This window comes from Macaca nemestrina, chromosome 1 (genome assembly GCF_043159975.1).
Source record: "Macaca nemestrina isolate mMacNem1 chromosome 1, mMacNem.hap1, whole genome shotgun sequence".
NCBI lineage: Eukaryota > Metazoa > Chordata > Mammalia > Primates > Cercopithecidae > Macaca > Macaca nemestrina.
Window position 1 is genome coordinate 75,453,178 of NC_092125.1, and position 11,058 is coordinate 75,464,235.

The 11,058-nt window shown below is 37.9% G+C and overlaps 1 non-coding gene across 1 annotated transcript; it reads right to left on the reverse strand.

The window, feature by feature from the left end:
• Nucleotides 1–10,331: 10,331 nt before the first annotated feature.
• Nucleotides 10,332–10,414, reverse strand: LOC112428873 (small nucleolar RNA SNORD45). The gene has a single exon (XR_003020936.1). It is a non-coding gene; the product is annotated as a small nucleolar RNA SNORD45 (small nucleolar RNA).
• Nucleotides 10,415–11,058: the final 644 nt, after the last annotated feature.

The following is an 11,058-nucleotide window of genomic DNA, read 5'->3' on the forward strand; positions in this document are numbered from 1 at the left end:
ATTACGTTTAAGTTGACTTCTTATTTGGAAGCAAGGTACATATAATAAGAGTAATGTGTGTCATTTTTTCAGCCTCTTGGAAGCTAAATAATTATTTCCCTCCTCTGGACTATGTTTCCTAAAGATATTTCTTATTTCACCGATAAGAATAATCACAGAGGACTTTTGCCCCCTAAGGTGTTATTTTGATCTTGGGAATTAAGCTCTAATTGAGCAGCTGAGAAAGATCCTGCTATAAATGTTAATGATGAAGCCAGCTTTGCTAATGAACTCCAGCTGATGAGGGGGAAGGAGGAAGGAAAACGGAAACAGCAAGAGGTATTGGGAGATGAGCTGCATAGAGAGATAAATAGTATCCCCAGTATTCATGTCCACCTGGAACCTTAGAATGTGCCTTCTTTGGAAATAAGGTCTTAGAAGATGTAATTAATTAGTGAACTCAAAATGAAGTCATGCCGAACATAGTGTGGGCCCTAAATCCAATGGCAGGGCCTTATGAAAAGAGAGGACACAGAGAGACCCAAGAAGGAGACAGCCATATGAAGATGAAGACGGAGAAAGGAGTTACGCCACCACAAGCCAAGAAATGCACAGGGTCACCACAAGCTGGAGGAGGCAAGGAAGGTGTCTTCCCTGGAGCCTTCAGTGGGAGCATGACCCTGCTGAGACCTTGACATCGAACTTCTAGACTCCAGAACTGCGAGAGAATAAATTTCTGTTGTTTTAAGCCACCAAGTTTGTGATGGCGGCTGTAAGAAACTAATACAGGCTGTATTTTTTAAATTTAGTAATTGCTTATCAAATATCGACTGTTTGCCAGGCACTGTGCTAGGGGCTGAGTATACAGTAATGAATAAGATAGACATTAAACCAATGGACTACTTATGCTACTGTGAGAATATACAACAAGGGTATAGTTTGAGGATTTGAGGAAGATTTTGCCCTATATAAGGCAAAGTATGGGTAGCAGTGTCCAGATGCATAGGATTATCCAGGTGAACAGGAGGCTGCAGACCACTACAGTAGAGGAAAGCTGCACATTCTAAGGAAAGTACCAAAAATCTCAATTGGCTGGACCAATTGAGAAAATGTATCTTGCCCATGACGTTTGGGAGAGCAGTGATGCAGGATGATGATGCAGGAGAGGCAATTGGGAAGGACCTCATGTAAGTCCTTGTAAGGTACCTTCAATATTAGAGACTTTATTATATGGGCAATCACAAGCCTTCTGAAGGGTTTTTGGAAGGGTGTAATGGGATTCGAGTCATTTTTAAGAGGTCACTCTGGTTACTCTGCAGAGAAGGAATTGGAGGAAGGCAAGAGTGGGTGCAAGGTAACCACATAAGAAGTCAGTGCAGGGGTCCATGTCATTAGTGGAGATTGTAAGATGTAGGTGGATTTAAGATACATTTGGAGGGTAGACATTACAGGACTTGATGTATAGGGGAAGAAGTGAAACAGAGAGATGGCAAGAACATACTACCTGCTGAGCAGAAAAACTCGAGGAGGAACATGTTTTGTGGAGACAATAACCCTGAATTTACTTTTGGGTTTGTTCTTAGAAGTGTCTGAGACATCTAAGTAGAGATGTGATGTTTGTCATCAAATATACAGTTATAAATTGAGACACTCTCACTGGCCTGAAGATATAAATGCTAAGTCATCTGAATTGGGTTGTATTTGAAGCAATGGAAATGAAAGACATCACCTAGGAAGAAAATAGAGAGAGAGGAGAGAACCTGAGAACCAGAAGTGCCCCTAAAAGATATAGAGATGTACTTTTAAAAAGAAAAAAAAATGGCAGGAAATAGCAGAGGAAAACTATCTGAGGAAGCCAAGGAAAAGAAGTGCCTTAAGGAGAAAATAGGTTAAACGCCAATGCGTATCTTAGTAAGGTGACAATGTAAAATGCCTCTTGTATTTAGCAGTGGAGAACATTAGTGATCTTACCAAAAACTATTGAAGTGGACTACGGTGGGCAGAGGTGGAGGACGGGGTGCCCATAGATCACAGGAATGAGGAATACTGAGGGAGTAGAGGATGCCCAGTCAGAATCCAATGCTCATCTCCACCCCGGTGTCTTGGCTTTACAAACTGCCTCTGAACCACTTCTCGGTGGCTTGACATTGGGTTTCCATGCTCTGGTAGAATGAAAGCTTGAAATAAAGATTATGTTCAATTGTGTAAAAAGGAAATCACCTCTCTTCATATACCTTCATACACTGAGATTCATCTTGTTGCAATGAAGTGAGTTGATGAAGCATTGCAGTAGAAGAGGAGGAGATGAGCCATCATGGAAAGAGAAGAAATAAGCAATGCATTCAACCCTGGTGAAAAAAATCATTCAGGTTCTCCAGCAGAGGTAGACAGGCTAGAAGTCTTTTTGCAGGATTTGTATTTTATGCAGCATGGTTGGTGACTAGCTCTCTTCCAGACCTTACGGTCTAGAAATTAGTGTCTGCTTCTCCCACCCATTCATCTAAGCTAAGTCCAAGTAATATGTTTATTATTATTATTAAACTTTAAGTTCTGGGGTACATGTGCACAGTGTGCAGGCTTGTTACATAGTTATACACGTGCCATGGTGGTTTGCTGCACCTATCAACCCATCATCTACATTAGTTATTTCTCCTAATGCTATACCTCCCCAACCCCCACCCCCAGCAGGCTCTGGTGTGTGATGTTCCCCTCCCTGTGTCCATGTGTTCTCATTGTTCGACTCCCTTATGAGTGAGAACATACAGTGTTTGGTTTTCCGTTCTTGTATTTGCTGAGAATGATGGTTTCCAGCTTCATCCATTTCCCTGCAAAGAACATGAACTTATCCTTGTTGTGGCTTCATAGTATTCCATGGTGTATATGTGCCACATTTTGTTTATTCAGTCTATCACTGATGGACATTTGGGTTGGTTCCAAGTCTTTGCTATTGTGAATAGTGCCGCAATAAACATCCGTGTGCATATGTCTTTATAGCAGGTCCTCTGATATTCAAATGATGGAGGGGAATCTCTGAGCCACCTAATCTCTAATGTTCCTTCAACCCAAGCATTTTATGTTTCAAAGAGGATAGACAATGGCTACACCTGCTTCACTGTATTGATAAAAGCTGATTCCAGCTCATTTGATCTTTCAGATGGCAGTCTTCAATTATTAGTGTGGGTTTCTGATTCCATTTCCAAATAAAATTCAGTGACTACCTAAACAGACTGGAACTGAATCCCAGAAAGCTTGATGAAAGCCATGTCTTAGGAAGACATTTTCACAACAAAATCCAAAATCTTGGATCTTTAAGGATTTGAATGTCATAAGCTTTATTTAATATATGCATTTTAGTTTAAAAAATATGTATTTCTAATGCAAATCATCTCATTTTGATAACAGATGTCCTTTCCAAGTCCTTTGACTTTTGCAAGAAAAAGTGGTTTTGTCCTTAGCTTGACCCCAAAATTGAATATTTTCCTTCTTTTTTGTTTGCATTTGTATTTGCTACATCAAAAGTAAGTATTTTGGTCAATGCAGACAGCAAGCCATGGGAGACATGTGACCACAGAGATAGAGGAAATGGCATCTGAAGCAGATGTTACTATCATCAGCAGGTAAAGATTAAGCCCAGTACCCTTACCAAGAAGGAAGCCAGTTTTGGGAAGGAATGTGCCAAAGAGCACAAAAGGATGAGCTGGAGAAAGAAGCAGCAGCCCAGCAACATACAGGGGAAGAAAAGCTTGTGTCTACATAGGCAATTTGCTTTAGGCTGCTTTAAAGTCTTATTTGATTCTCACAATACCTTATGAGATAGTACCATTTATTATTTCCATTTTTGAGATGATTAGACCAAATCTTCAAGGACTTAAGGTACACAGCTAGAAAAGAGGACTGGTGAGACTTGAATCCAGGTCATTCTGATTATTTTTTTACTGATAATTCCTAAAGGTACATGTAGCTTCTCTGAACTAATTATTTATGTTCTTCAATGCCTTCATCTCTGTGGGCATATGATAGCTTTCCTATTCCTGACTAGAACAATTGTAAGAGCTAACCTGTGGAAAACTGATATTGGTTTTATTTACTAGCGTAAAGGACGGGGCTTATATTTGTCTCTCTTTTTACTGAAAGGGAAAACAGCACAAATAGAGTCTCATTCACATACTTCATATGGAATTTTCAAGCCAAGTAGACATTTCTCAAACGCAAATAGTAATAGTACTTACCTCACAAGGCAATTGTGCTTTAAAGAGACCATGCATTTACCTAATAGAATACTTGTAATATCATATGCACTCAATCAATATTGGTCATACTATTTTGACCATTACTATTATTACCTGCCATATAACATATATTTAAAGGTTATAATTTTTAAATTAAAAATGTATTGGTGGTATTATAGATTTCAGCTCTATTATGAATATTTGAATACACGTTTTCAAACTATTTTAAATCTTTCTTGACTTGAAATAATTTATAATGCAAGAAATAATCAGGGAGGTGTTTCTCTTAGATCTGGGTTTCAAAAAGGATAAATCCTTACACCGAATCTCATTTTGTACAGTTATGCTCAATTAAATACTTTATAAGTATTGGCCAAATTCACTCTAAAAATTATTTTTGAAGACATGTCTCATAATGCAACGTTAGGTATTAAAGAAATATTATAATTATGCATTATTTTCTGTTATTTGTTGACAGTGGTTATCCCCACATTCTGAGTTGCTAAGTAGAGGGACTTTAACATGATGGGACATCTATTTTAGTCCCCCTGGACTCTGTTACCTCAGTCACTCCTCCTAATGATCAGATTGGTGAGTTTTAGAGGAGAAAGAGGACTTGATAGCCTATCTCTTTTCATTCCCTATTCTTTCTCATCTCTGCTCGTCTGTGCCGTTGTGTTTACTGCCACAGATTCTGGCCGGGGTCCTGAAGACCATAGGTTACCCAGGGGCTGAGTGAGGGTATTCAGGGTCCCATTGTTGCTACACAACCAAGCCACATTCTCCCAAAGCTCCTGGGCCTCACTCTTTTGTTTCTCTTTCAGTTAGCTCTGAATCCAAGTGGGGATCAAGGGAAACCATTTGGAGCCCCTTACGGGTCCAACAAATGTGTCTTTATCATTTGATGCCTTTAGGGGGAACAACACAAAAAATAGTTGCTAATGATATCATTTTAATATCTGGACCTCTAAAGAAAAAATCGACAATGAAAAGAAATTTGTATATTTTGAGATATTTGTATATTTTGCTACTTTTTATACTTTTGTGGTTTATGTATTTTGACAGTTTTGTGGACATCTAATCAGATGTTAGCACTTAATGAAATAAAACAGATATAGGTACATTATGTGTTTTGATCAAATCCAGCAAACCCTAAGATGTATTTTATAATTTAATTTGCAATTCGAAAGCAGTCTTTCCTTTTAGCCATTCAAGTGCCAGATTACTAAAATTCATGTATTAGTAAATAAATTACGTCATATATGTAAAAGTGTTTTACATATTGCAAAAAACATTATGCATATAAAATTATAAAATATTTTGGTTATAATTATTCCATATGTAACATCCTTTCTCCATTTCTACCTGAGCATTTAACACTCAGGCATAAGATGGTTATAGAGGATATGGGACTAGATGCCTTCTTTTCTGACTCTAGAATAATTCTTACCAAGAAAATTTTTCCGAGTAGAAGTTAAATGTTATTCTTGTTTTCTAACTAGCAGTCTTTAACAGACAGAAAAATCAATGCCATTTCCTTAACAGCAAATTATATTCCACTTCTGTACATTATAGCACTTTTCTTGGAGTTGATAAATAAGAAAAAAATACTGATGGTCATTTAACTTAGTAGGATTTACTTAAATGAACTGACAGAACTTAACTCTTAAAATAATTGATTTTTCTCTCCATCAGATGAAAAATTTACAATAGAGTAAATGAAAGTCTTTTAAACAAAAGTAATTTTCTATTCATTAAAGGAAACATAAAATACACTTATACAAGCCTTTGAAAAAATTACTTGCAGGTTATTAACCTATTTTTAAAGAAAGAATTTTTAAACAGTGTTCAGAGTATTTCTCAACCTGGTATACATTAAAATGAAAAATCTTTCAAGCTAAATAAATATTCCTACCCCAATGTTTTTGCTATATACCAATGCAGTAAAATAGCTGAATGTATGTAAGTGATTTGAAGATGACAGCTCTCATGACAGGAAATGGCAGCAGGGAGACCTAGAAAAAAATCTATACTGACCTCACCACCGTTCAACTCCTGTTGGCAGTTGTCACTCCAAAGGCAATATCACATAAAAGCTTTGCAATCTTTAGCTTAAGTTTCCATAGTAGGGCAAAATCCTGTTACCTCTAACCCACCCTCTCAGGCATCTATTCTCTTCTCTTCACTTTTGCAAACCACTGACAGTTTCACCTAGGCAAAACGTTTTTCACTCAGATTGGTTCTTGTTATCATCCTACCCCAAATCTTTATTTATTCATTTATTTATTTTTTTGAGACGATGTATCGTTCTGTTGCCCAGGCTGGAGCGTAGTGGCGTAATCTCGTCTCACTGCAACCTTCGCCTCTCGGGTTCAAGCAATTCTCCTGCCTCAGCCTCCCAAGTAGCTGAGATTACTGGCACCTGCCACTACACCCAGCTAATTTTTGTATTTTTCGTAGAGACAGGGTTTCACCATGTTGGCCAGGCTGATCTCAAACTCTTGACCTCAGGTGATCCACCCACCTCAGCCTCCCAAAGTGCTGGGATTACAGGCATGAGACACCATGCCTGGCCTTTACCCCACATCTTCTCATTACAAATGATCAACTGTATAAAATGACATGCTGGTTAATTATGTTTTTCTTAAAGTTAAATTATGTAGCACTCAACTCCATTTATTTGCTATCTCCTACCTTCACTGGTTTAACTAAATTTTTCCACAGCTGAAACCCTATTGGGATTCAAACTGTGCTTTTTGAATTTAATTTTAACATATTTTGAACACTTAGCTTGTTTAAATGTTCTTGAAATCTAGGGATAGAAAAAGATTAGTTGTGAATTCTATAAACATCATCCATAATTTAGAAAATGTATAGAATTTATAGACATGAGTCTGTAGTCCTCTATTCCAAAAAAGTTGGTTGAAAAGTTTAAAAAGGAAAAATTCAACTTAATCTTGCCTATTTATATGATGTGAGATGATTAGCATTTGCTTGATATTTTACCATGCTCTATGCATGTGTCTTGCAGACATATTCTAGGATAAAAGAAATAGCAGAAATAGCAAAGATTTCTTCTAAGATTTCATCAGAGATCAATCCAGAAATTGCTAGATGTTTTATATCAGAGGAAACTGATAAGATCACAACTTTGTTATTGTGCAATCTGCCAACAAAGAGTGGTTCCCAAGCCAGTTTCATCATGGTTTTGGGACAGGTCCCTAATTTTCTTGGCCCTTGGAAAGGGAGTTCTCATGACGGTCAAATCAAATAATTTTCCAAAATCATTACTTTATTTAAAAATACTTATTCAATATCTACAAAGTGCTAGTGTCTTTCCCTTTACCTGGATGTTCTTTCCTGCTCCTTGCATGAACTTTATTCCTACTCATCCTTAAATATTTAAGACAGATGTTAGTGCCTTCATGAAGCACCTCCCCACCCTTTCTTAAAAGATGGCATTGTAGGATTCCCAGGATAACGTGACTCGTTCTACTCAACCAGAATGAGTAGAGTAAGTTGCATTATCCTGGGAATTTCTTCTTTTTGAATAACACATTTATTGAGTTATAATTCACATATCACAAATTTCATTCATTTAAAGAGTGCAATTCAATAGGTTTTGTATATTCATAACATTGTGTATCAATCACTATAATTTAATTTTGGACCATTTTCATAATCATACAATTATCATGTACTCCCCGCCTCCTCTTCCCCCCACCTCCTAGTAACCACTAATTTACTTTCTGTCTTTATAGATTTGCCTCTTTTGACCATTTTCTAGAATGAAATAAAAATATGTGGACTTTTGTGTCTGCCTTCTTTTACCTTGTTTACGAATGTTTTTAAGGGTCATCCATGCTGTAGCATGTCATTTCTTTTTATGAACAAATAATATTTTGTTGTATAGATAGACCACATCTTGTTTAGTCATTCATCAGTTGATGGTCATTTACGTAGTTTCCACTTGTTTTTGGTTACTGTGAATAATGCTGCCATGTACATTCACAATGTCAAATCAAATAATTCTCTAAAATCATTAATTCATTAAAAATACGTGCATGTTTTATGTGGGCATACATTTTCAATTCTTTTGTATATATACCTGGAAGTGAAATTGCTGGGTCATATGGCAACTTCACGCTTAACATTTTAGGAAGTGCCAAATTGCTGTACAAAGTGGCTGTACCATTTTACAATGCAACCAGTAATGGATGAAGGTTCTAATTTATCCACATCCTTGGCAACACTTGCTATTCTCCATCTTTGTAACTTTAGTCAACCCAGTGAGCATGAAGTGGTATTTCATTGACATAGTTTGAACGCTGTCCCCTCTAAATCTCATGATGAATTGTAATCCCCAATGTTGGACGTGGTGTCTGGTGAGAGGTAACTGGATCATGGGGGAGGATCCCTCATGGCTTTGTGCCATCCTCACCATAGTGAGTGAATTCTTACAAGATCTGGTTATTTAAAAGTGTGTGGCACCTCCCCCTACCTCTTGCCCCCACTGTCGCCACGTGAGATGCCTGCTTCCCTTTCACCATCAGCTGTGATTGTAAGCTTCCTGAGGCCTTCCCAGTAGCCAAGCAAATGCTGGCACCATGCTTGTACAGCATGCAGAGCCATGAGACAATTAAACTTTTCATTACAAATTACCCAGTCTCAGGCATTCCTTTATAGTAATGCAAAGAATAGCCTAACACACTCAGTGTGGTTTTGATTTGGTTTCCCTGATTAATAATGAGTCCCTCTACATAATTAATGATGCCGAGCATTTTTTAATATACACTGGAAGATTCTTAAGTGAGGGTCCCAAATATTATTTATTTCACTATCTCAAGAACCAAATACAAACTGGCATATAGTAGGGATACATTTATAGTAATATTTATAAAAAGAATGAATACATATTTAATTTTTATCAGTATGTGATGATGAATTTTATGTGTCAACTAAACTGGATTAAGAAATACCTAGAGAACCGGTAAAGCAATACTTCTGGGTGTGCCTGTGAATGTGTTTCCAGAGGAGATTGGAGTGTGAATCAACAGACTGAGTGAGGCAAGTCTGCCCTCAATGCGGCACAATCCAAATGGCTGATGGCCTGGATAGAACAGCAAGGGCAATTTCTTCTCTGTTTCCTGGAGCTGGAATCCTCCTTTTCTCCTGCCCTTAGATTGCAGAACACCAGGCTCTCTGGCCTTCGCACTCCAGGCCTTATACTGCAGCCTCCTGGATTCTCAGTCTTCCAGCCTCAGACTGAAAATTACACCATTGGCATCCGTGGTTCTGAGGCTTCTGGACTAGGACTGAGTCACACTATCAGCATCCCAGGGTTGCCAGCTTGCAGACAGCCTGTCATGGGACCTCTCATCCTCCACAATTATGTGAGCCAATTCTCCTAATAAATCTTCTGCCTGTCTATCTATCTATGTATCTATCCATCTCTCCATCTGTCTATCTTTCCTTCCTACTGGTTCTTGCTCTCTGAAGAACCCTCACTAATACAGAATTTGGAACCAAGAACTGGGGCTGCTGCTATAACAAACATCTGAAAATGTGAAAGTGGCTTTGGAACTGGGTAATGGGTAGAAGCTGGAAGAATTTGGAGGCGCAGGCTAGAAAAAGTCCATATTACCGTGAATGAAGGCTTAAGGACAATTCCATGAGGGCTGAGAAGATGAGCTGTAGGAAGTACCTAAATCTTAGGGATTACTTCAGTGGTTGTGATTAGAATGTTGGCAGAAATATAAACAGTAAAGGCCATTCTGATGAGGTCTTAGACAGAAATTAGGAATATTTGTGTGTGTGTGTGTGTGTGTGTGTGTGTGTGTGTGTGTGTGTTATTAAGTGTATGCCCCTTTAAGGTTTTTAATTGTGATTCTCTTTACATTTTATCCTTTCCTTATTGTAATAGTTTCTGCATTTCTACAAAGTCACAATAAAACCATAAAAGTAATTTCTTTAAAAAAAAGGAAACTAGATAATCAAGTACTCTGCGCACTTTCTTTTATTCTCTTAACTAGAATTTCAAGGCCTCTGAAAAATTATATGAATGAAATTAGTGGCTTTGGGACCCAAGTTTGACATAATTTGGGGAAGTTTTGGTTTCCTCAGCCAAAAGCTATATTATTCTAGAGTTAAAGTGTTATTATACATCAGCAATAAATTCAAGTAATACATGTCAACATACCTTGACCAGAAATTAGAAATATCTTATTGGAAAGCAGAGTAATGGCCATCTGTGTTATAAATTTGCAAAGAACTTGGCTGAATTGTATCTATGTCTTAGGGCATTATGAAAGGTAGAACTGAGCAGTGATCTAGGATATTTAGTGGAATAAATGTCTATGCAAAATATTGAAGGAGCTGCCTGGCTACTTTTAACTGCATACAGTAAGATGCAAGAGGAGAGAAACTATTTAAAGATGAGATTTATAATTAAAAGGCAAGCAGAGCAGAGTTCTCTGACTGGACATGTAAAGAGTGGAGGCATCTTTAGGAGAACAAGGGCCAAACAACCCTTGGACAAAGGGATTAACATGGCTAGAAGTAAGCCAGGTGCTATGCATCAAGACAATAGGAGAAAGACCCCAGATTCATTTCAGAGATCTTCAGGTCTGCCCCTCTCATTACTGGCCCAGAACAGGATCTTGAGAGCAATGTCTCCAGAGAGGTGCCAGTGGGATATCAGTATTTGCTGCCCTGAAATGCTTCAAGTCTCTGCTTCTCTCATCCCTGCACAGAATTTCTTGGCAATTCCAGCTGTACCTTAAGTGGGCCCAGCTGCAACTTGTGCTCCACTCCAAAAGATGTAAACAGTAGCCTTGGTGGTGTCCATGTG